Consider the following 7,500-nt stretch of genomic DNA (forward strand, 5'->3'; position numbering starts at 1 on the left):
AAATTGTTTTGTTGTGCTGTGACGTGCTGTGTGTGTTTCATAAGGTGTGTTGGGTTTGTACTGGGGTGTTCAGGTGTGTTGAGTGTGTTGGGGTGTGTATAAGTGTTTAGCTGTTGTATGTTGGGTGATTAAAGTTGTTTGTGTTATCTTGTTACGTGTTGTGTGTTTCATAAGGTGTGTTTGGGTGTGTTGGGGTGTGTTGGAGTGTGTTGGGGTGTGTTTAGGGGTGTAGCTGTTGTGTTTTGGGTGATAAAAAGTGTTTGTGTTGTGATGTGTTCGTGTGTTCTGTTGTGGGATGGTGTTTGTGTTGTTTATTTATTTATTTATTCTTTTTTTTTTTTATTTATGAGTTTTTGCTTTTGTTATTAATGAAGCTAAAATTGTTCACGTGACAGATTATAATTATGTATCTCTTCATTTTTTAGTTTAAGGTACATTTTTTTCTCTTTATTACTTCGAAAGATATAGAAAAATTAATCTCTCTCTCTCTCTCTCTCTCTCTCTCTCTCTCTCTCTCTCTCTCTCTCTCTCTCTCTCTCGCCACTTCCGAAACACGTAATGGCGATGCGTTCCACTTTTTAACATTTTTCTTCTTTGCACTTTCGCCTCAGGAACTTCCAGGCAAACCAGTCACTCCTCTCGTCATGCCCTTGGGAGGTGACCTTGATCGTGGGGCGGCGTGACCTTGGGGGATGACCTGCCTCTGATCTTGTGCTCCGCCTCCACTGCCTTGCCTTAACGCCACACCACGCTTGGAAATTAAAGGTCTATTTTGATTTTTGTCTTTTGTCTTCTATTTTCTTTTTTTTTTCGTGTGTGTGTGTGTTTTTTTCTCCTTTCTTTTTTTCCTTATTTGTTTCAGGTATTTTTGTTCCTCTTTTCGTTTCTTTTTTTCCTTTCTCTCTTTGTCTGTGTTTCTCTGTGTTTTTCTGTGTTTCTCTGTATCTCTGTCTCTCTCTGCCTCTGTCTCTTTCTCTCTCTCTCTCTCTCTCATTCACTTTATTTCCTTTCTCCTGTTTCTCTATTCCTTCATTCCTTCCTTCCTTTTCTTCATTTTTTCTTTCTTTTACTTTCTCTTTTTCCTTCCTCCTTTTCTCCTTCACCCTGTCTCTCCTCCTTTACCTCAGTTTTTCCTCCTCACTTTCCCTCCTTCCCTCCATTCCCTTCCTATACCAACCCTCCTCTTCTCCCTTCCCTCCATCCTTCCTTCCTTCCCTTTCTGTGTAAATACCCGCTCACTTTCCTTCTCATCCTCCTCCTCTTCCTCTTCCTCCTTCTCCTCCACAAACAAGTGAAGATTAACCCTCAACTACACACACACACACACACACACACACACACACACACACACACACACACACACGGTATATTTGCTAATCACCCTTATTCTTTTCCTTCCCATCCCTTCCTTCCCTCCCCTTCTCTCAGTACTGGAGACGCTGTTCACCTGGCCCTTAGGTAATTCCACAGGTAAACAGCGGCTGGCACATCTGAGACTTAGTAGGCAATGAGGAAATATTCTTTTGTAGAGGATTTGATTTATTTTTTGTGGGTGTTCTTTCTCTATCTGTGTTTCTTTGTGTCAGTCTGTCTCTCTGTCTGGCTCTCTGTGTTTCTCTCCTCTCTCTCATAATAATCTGTGAGAATTATTTGCTGACATGTGCGGTTGATGCAATGGAATGAATAGAATCTTAACAATAACTCAGAGGAAAAGTTAATGGAAATATCAATGACAATACAATAATAATAATGATAATAATAATAATAATAATAATAATAATAATAATAATAATAATAATAATAATAATAATAACAATAATCAAAATAAAAATAATAACAATAACTATAATAAGAATAATAATGATGACAATAATTCTTATAATAAAGAGATAATAACAACAGAAATAATAATAAGAATATAATAAAAAAACAATATCAATTATGACAGTAATAAAAGTAATATTGATGACAGTAGTTCTTATAATAAAGTATTAAGAACTATTGTCATCAATATTACTTGTATTACTGTCATAATTGATATTGTTTTTTTACTATATTCTTATTATTATTTCTGTTGTTATTATTATTATCTCTAATTTGTATTAATGTATTATCATAAGAATTATTGTCATCATTATTATTTTTATTATTGTTATTGTTATTATTATTATTATTATTGTTATCATTATTATTATTATTATTATTATTATTATTATTATTATTATTATTATTATTATTATTATTATTATTATTATTATCATTATTATTTTAATGTCATAGATATTTCCATTAACTTTTCCTCTGTACTATTGTTAAGATTTTATTCTTTCCATTGCACGAACCGCACATGTCAGCAAATAAATCTCACAGATTATTATAAGATGCCTGAAAAGATTTGCATGATATAGGCTACCTAGTTTGCACAATGCATATCATAATATGTACATTATATTTTTACAAGAACTAGTGATGAATAAATGTTTCAAATGTTTCAAATGTTTCCTCTCTCTCTCTCTCTCTCTCTCTCTCTCTCTCTCTCTCTCTCTCTCTCTCTCTCTGACAGGTTGGTGATGTCTAATTGACTCTACAGGTGAAATGGACTTCTTAATTCTTCTTGTTCATGTTCTTCTTGTTCTTGTTCTTCTTCCTCTTCTTCTTCTTCCTCCTCCTTTTCCTCCTCCTCCTCCTCCTCCTCTTCCTTCTTCTCCTCCTCCTCCTTTCTTCTTCTTCCTCCTCCTCCTCCTCCTCCTCCTCCTCCTCCTCCTCCTCCTCCTCCTCCTCCTCCTCCTTCTCCTTCTTCCCGCATCCCGGCATTTACAGAGAAAGCCACACACACACACACACACACACACACACACACACACACACACACACACACACACACACACACACACACACACACACATGTATTTAGAAATATTCTGATCATAGGTTTCCCTCCTCTTCCTCCTCCTCCTCCTCCGCCTCCTCCTCCTCGTCCTCCTCCTCCTCCTCCTCCTCCTCCTCCTCTCCCCTCCTCCTCTTTTCTGTCGTGAACGTTTGAAACTGTGTCGTGTCCGGTGAAACGCACACACACACACACACACACACACACACATTCTCTCTCTCTCTCTCTCTCTCTCTCTCTCTCTCTCTCTCTCTCTCTCTCTCTCTCTCTCTCTCTCTCTCCATCTCCATCTCGATCATTTTCCAAGATTTTTTTTCCTTTTAGCCTTTTTTTTCACTCTTTCCTTTCGTGGAGCAAGAGAGAGAGAGAGAGAGAGAGAGAGAGAGAGAGAGAGAGAGAGAGAGAGGGAGAGGGGGAGAGGAATGAGAGTGAACAGGTGTAGAAGAGAAGGAAAAGGAGACAATCATGAAGAGAAGGAAAGTAGCAAAGAACCAGTTTATAATTTGACGAGAGGAAGAATGAAAGAATGATGAGGAATAGGAAAAGAAACAACAAGAACAAGAAGAACAAGAACAAGAACAGGAACAAGAACAACTAGTAAAGAAGAAGATAAGCAGGAATGAAAACAAGAACAAGAACAAGAATAAGATGAAGATGATGATGATGATGATGATGATGATGTTGATGATGATGATAATGGTGACAAAAAGCAGAAGAATAAGACGAAGAACAAGAAGAAGAACAACAAAAACAACAAGAATAAGAACAGGAAGCAAAAACGAGAACAAGAAGAACATCAAAAACAAGAAAAAAAGAACAAAATGAAAAACAAGAACAGAAAAGAAGAAGAAGATGATGAAGATGATGATGATGATGAAGAAGAAGAACAAGAAGATTAAGAAGAACAAGAACAAAAACAAAAAAAGGAAAAGAGAACAAGAGGAAGAACAAGAAAAATAAAATAAAAAAACATAAGACAGAAAGAGAGGAGACGAAAAAAATAAGTTATTTGAAAGAAGAAGAAGAAGAAAGAAGAAAAATAGAGATTAAAGAAAGAGAAATTCCAGAGAGTCAGACGGACAGACAGACAGACAGACAGACAGACAGACAGACAGACAGACATATATTCTGCAATTTTTCTTTGATAATTCCACATTCATTTCTCATTCTTGCATTCTTTCCCATGTTTCAAGTCATGAGAGAGAGAGAGAGAGAGAGATAGGGGGGGCGGATCCAGGCTTTCACAGTGCGTTCCTCTGCCTGATTAGCGAGTGATTGTGTCGTGATTCAATGCGAGGAAGAGAAGGTGTATCATTTCGTCTGAATCTACTATATAATTCTTTTTTTACGCATTCTCTCTCTCTCTCTCTCTCTCTCTCTCTCTCTCTCTCTCTCTCTCTCTCTCTCTCTCTCTCTCTCCATTTGCCCGTATTCACCTAATTTCACAAATATTTTCAACTTTCACTACTTATTCTTCCTTCTTCCTTCTTCCTTCTTTCATTTCCTCTTTTATTTCCTTCGTCTTTTCTTCCCTGCTCTGTGCTTCCAATTGCTTCCTTCCTCCCCTCCTGTTTCCTAGTTTCCGTCTTTCACTTCCTTCCTGTTTATTAGAGGTAGTAGTAGTGGTGGTGGTGGTGGTGGTGGTGGTTAGTAGGAAAATGAAAGTGTAAAAAGAAAAATTAAAAAAAGAAAAACAGTTTATTTATTTAAAGTGATATCAAAATGTAACAAGAAAAGTTGACAATTTTATACTAATAACAAGGAAGCTACATCTTTACTCTCTCTCTCTCTCTCTCTCTCTCTCTCTCTCTCTCTCTCTCTCTCTCTCTCTCTCTCTCTCTCTCTCTCTCTCTCTCTCTCTCTCTCTCTCTCTCTCTCTCTCTCTCTCTCTCTCTCTCTCTCTCTCTCTCACTATTTCCTAATGCCACAGAGATGATTAGCCTGGTTCTCAACGATATTCCTCCTGTTAAGAACATAAAAATCTTTCTGATCTGTCACTAAACCACAAGAACACCCTCAGCAATCCGTGTAACTTCAACGATATCCAACTGAAACTAATGGAGGTGTGGATTGTAGTGTTTAAAAGTATGGCTCATGAGTTCTTAAGAGTGTTCCTCCTGTTGAAAAATGTAAAAATCTTGCTTATCTGTCACTAAACCATAAAAACACCTTCAGAAATCCAAGTAACTTCAACTATAGCCATCTGAAATTAGTGAAGGTGTGGATTGTAGTGTTTAAAATTATGGCACATGAGTTCTCAAGAGTTTTCCTCCTGTTAAAGTATTTAATTATCATATTGATCTACCACTAAGCTACAAGATCACCCTCAGAAATCCGGGTAACTTTAACTACAGCCTTCTGAGAGTAATCGAGGCGCGGTGAGGAGTGTCTTAAATTACGGTACATTGTCACCACGGAAGCCACGAAACAGAAGACCTCGGTGAGTGCCTGGCTGGTGAGGTACGAGATTACGAGTTAAGCTGCCAGTGTTGGGAAATCAAGAAAAAAGTAGCTTCTTGACTTTTCCCTTTGTTATATTTGTAATATTTCGACATGAGAGAGAAGAAAAAAGAGACTGGAAGGTTGGTAGTGGGAAAGAATGCCTTTTTTTTTTTTTTTTTTTTTGCCACTCCCATCAATTAAAGTTAGTCAGATTAGCTCTAAGACTCGTATTCTCAAACACTTTTGCGCTTCACCTAAACTATTTAAAAAAAACTTTTATTTAAATTTACTCAAATTTTTAAGGTGTTTTTATGGTTCTTGAGGCAGAATGACAAGATTTCTAGATTACCAACTGAATACACTCTTGAAAAAGCCGCTATTCATCTCTGTTGTCTTGAAAAACAGTCATGGTGAGAGAGAAGAGCGATTGTCAAGGTATTTTAAAGAGAGAAGAGCGATTTTCAAGGTATTTTAACGATTCTAGAGGCAGAGTGGCAAGATTTCTGCATTATTAACTGAAAATACACTCTTGAAAACCCGGCTGGTCACCTCTATGGCCTTGGAAAATAGTTGTGAGAGAGCAAAGGGTTTCTGAATACGGATCCCCAAAGGTTTCATAGCAGTGAGAAAGAATAGAAACAGTTGTAGATTTCTATATTTTACAAGAGAAAGGGAGGAAAGAGTGATGACAGCACAGCATAACGACATAACGTAACATGAGCAAACACCACCGCCTCACCCTTCGCTTTCTCACACTGCACTCTGCTAATGTGTCTCGTGTGTCGTGTATCGTGGTGTGGTTTGGCGCAATAGCTGAACCAGAGTCACACCATCACACAGTATTGGTTCAAGGTCACTTTTGAAACCTTGTTGCCTCATCAGATCGATTTTAAAACGATAAAGATGGTTTGTTGGGCGTCTCTCTTGTTGAAAATGCAGTTCTTGTTATGCGTCATGTTCAGAAACGCTTCCTTCCCTCACCGCGACCATTTTCAAAGACCACAGAGACGAGTAGCCGAGTTCTAAATTTGTCCTGTTGATAATGCAGAAAACTTGTTAACATGTCACTAGAATTACAGAAACATGTTTAGAAATCCGTGTCACTTCAACTAGAGCCCTTTGATAATGCAGAAAACTAATTAACATGTCACTAGACTTACATAAACATCTTTAGAAATCCGTGTCACTTTAACTAGAGCCCTTTGATAATGCAGAAAACTTGTTAACATGTCACTAGAATTACAGAAACATCCTTAAAATTCCGTGTTACTTCAACTAGAGCCCTTTGTGAATAGTGAAGATGCTGTGAGGCGCGAAAGTGTTTCAGAATATGGGCCGAAGATCATTAGAGTCACGAAAACGCTGCTGATACCGCTGAAGCAAGTAGTATTGGAGACAAGGCGCCGCAACGTTTGACTTCCCTTCACACAAATCACGTGCTATGAATCAACAGTGTGGAAATTATCGCACAGTGAGATAAAAGAATATCACATAACAGAACACTCCCTCTGACGTAACAAATGATCAAGAGGAATGTTGTATTACTCTGAGTGTGCAGGAATGGCGTGTATTGTCTAGCTAATCAGTAATGCAGCAATAGAAGACCAAAAAAATCCGTCTCCAAATCTAGATATATATTTAGATTTCAAGCAAGAAGCACATGAATAGTTTAAATGGTGAAATAAGAGAACGTGAAGGATAGGAGTAAAGTTAACAAGTCTCACAAGCATAAGAAGAAGTGCAAGAACAGAAGCAGGAAAAAAAAAGTGAAGGAAAGTGAAGGACATGAAAGAAAAGGAAAACGAAAAAAAAGAGAAGAAAAAGAAAGACAGTAAAAGAGAAGAATATTATATATAACAAAACATAAAAAAAGTAAGAAAGAGTACAAAACAACAATAAACTGAATGAAAATCGTATATAGACTTTGTGCAAGACAGAACAACAACTTGGGTTCGAATCATGTCCACGGTCCGAGTGTAGGTTGGGCTTCCTCACTCTGGGCAACGGTTTCCTAGCGGGTGGGCTTTGAGATAGGAGGTACCACAAAAATATATCCCCTTTAGCCCATAAATTCCCGTGAAAATCCCACATGGTCTAAATAAAAAAAAATAAGAAAACACCAAGCTAAAGAATACATTGCATAGATCCGAAAAATGTACAAACACTTGGCT

The 7,500-nt window shown here is 37.6% G+C and overlaps 1 protein-coding gene across 1 annotated transcript in view; it reads right to left on the reverse strand.

The window, feature by feature from the left end:
* Window positions 1–4,571: 4,571 nt before the first annotated feature.
* Window positions 4,572–7,500, reverse strand: part of LOC123512748 (allantoicase-like) — an 11,115-nt gene continuing 8,186 nt past the window's right edge. Inside the window, exon 9 of the mRNA XM_045269322.1 lies at window positions 4,572–7,500. This exon is cut by the window's right edge and continues 604 nt beyond it. The gene's annotated coding sequence lies outside the window, so the exon portion shown is untranslated.

Source organism: Portunus trituberculatus, chromosome 34, assembly GCF_017591435.1.
Source record: "Portunus trituberculatus isolate SZX2019 chromosome 34, ASM1759143v1, whole genome shotgun sequence".
NCBI classification, from domain to species: Eukaryota; Metazoa; Arthropoda; class Malacostraca; order Decapoda; family Portunidae; genus Portunus; species Portunus trituberculatus.